We start from the raw sequence: 2,155 nt of genomic DNA on the forward strand, positions 1-2,155 counted from the left end.
CCCCGCCCCCCGTAGACAATATATTGGCTCACTCACAGGAACTTCACTGGGAAACCTAACCGCTCGAACCTACAACCCTAATCTGGCATCTCAGAGAGTTTGTTGTTCCCCGCATCCAAAAAACATTGAAAAGGAACGTGATTTGATATGCCTTAAGGATGTGAAAACTGCCCTTCTGGAGTAGGGTAAATTCAAAAGTGCAGCATTCTTCTAGGTCAGAGAGATAGAAACTTCATTCCTAGCAGTCTGCGAACCTTGATGGAGGACACATCCAGAAATGATGTCTTAGCATTTGATTGTCTTGTTTCCTAAAGACTCCTGTGCTTTTGTAGCATCTGCCCACTGGGTGCTGCTCATCCTTCCTAGTGAATTTCCATTCTCCACTAAGGACAGAGAAATGACATTGCTTATCATTTTTGGAGAAATTGGCTACAGTCTTCAAACTGTGAGAATCACTGTGTATGATGGATTAATTAAATGACTAAAAATAGATTAAACTATTAAGTCCTTTAATTGAGATATCAATACAGTTGATATACATGGAAAATTTGCTTTGTTCCTTTATTAAGAATCAGCCAGTGGCTGTGCTGTTACAACTCTGGAGACTTTGCTACTAAATGTTTTTAAAAAGTCAGTTGACTCTGTATTGAGACTGATTTCTATTTTTCTCTCTTTCAGAAAACCACGAACATTTTAAAAATGCAGAGATCCAAATTAGTCATGTTCAATGTAAGGTTGATTTTAGAAATTCTTTATTTATTTTTACATGGTCTATGTTTGTTGATTCATAAATTCAGCCTTATGTAAATGCTTTTAATTAATTCAAAGCCACAAATTCCTGCCGCCTTTTCTTCATTTTTAACTGCAATTTAAATAGCTACTCACAACTCTGTAATTTTGGTAAACCAGATGAAAGCTCTTTCTTAGAGAAAGCCATCAGCTAGGGCTCTTAGATAGAAAAGAATGGGAATCATAGACAAGTACTTACTCTCTGAATAGTCCATAATGGTTTTAGTTGAGTAATTGGCCCTGAATTTCCTCGGAGTTTGATAGATGGAAAAGAGTATCTGTGGGGAGGCCTGGCTGTGCACTTCAGCCACGTTTGCTTGTAGATCCACAGTCACCTGCTAGCATGATGGGATGATATTGATTGATTTGATACTTTCTTTTCCAACTTATGCTCAACTTGTCTGACTTCAAAGATATATGACTGTTCAAGGATTTGGGAATGTCAGCAGCTGTCTGTGAGTTCAAAAAGAGATGCTACTCAACTACTCTAGATGCACTCTGGACATTTTACAATGCTAAGCTTTTGTTTTTTATGCACAAACAAGAGTCCTTGGTGACCCTATGCCCTAATGTCCTCAAGGAATTTGTTAATGAACACTTGGCAAAAGTGTCAAGTATGTAGCAGTGGGGACATCTTCCTCAGAGGAATGAAATGTGCACATGTGTGACGAAAAACAAGCCAACTTACCCTTTCTCTTTTTTCCTTCTATTCTGTAGCATGTATTGTAGCCACCAATATAATACCATTTTTATTTTGGTAACTTTTTTTTAACCTTGTTGTTGTTGGCCTTGTTAGGTACTGCCAGTTCATTTTGTCTCATAGTGGCCATATATATAACATAACAAAATGCTGTCTAGTCCCATCCATCCTCACTATTGTTATGTTTGAGCCCATTGTAGTAGATATTGTGCCAATCCATTTAATTGAGGATCTGCTCTTTTTCACTGACCCTTTTCTTTAATGACCATGATGTTCTTTTCTGAATTCCTGATTTAGAAGACCAATATCACTGATACTATTTACACTTATGACCAAGCTGTGCACTCAAAGATTAACCAGACTAGAGTAGATTATGTTTTTTCATCTTTGGTCAAAAAATTCAAATATCAGTGGTATTACTATAGTCATATAAAGTGGTATCACCAAAGATCTGACACTCAGAATTCAGAATTTGAATTCTGCATACTTGATCTTAATAGTTAATTCCTATATTGAGAAAGAAAAATAATTTAAAAACTACCAAATTTTATCTCTAGTATATTCGTGTGTCTGTTATCTATCTATCTATCTATCTATCTATCTATCTATCTATCTATCTATCATCTATCTATCTATCTATCTATCTATCTATCTATCTATCTATCT

This window comes from Echinops telfairi, unplaced genomic scaffold, assembly GCF_000313985.2.
Source record: "Echinops telfairi isolate 266 unplaced genomic scaffold, ASM31398v2 ScPeMD7_2;HRSCAF=8, whole genome shotgun sequence".
Lineage (NCBI taxonomy): Eukaryota > Metazoa > Chordata > Mammalia > Afrosoricida > Tenrecidae > Echinops > Echinops telfairi.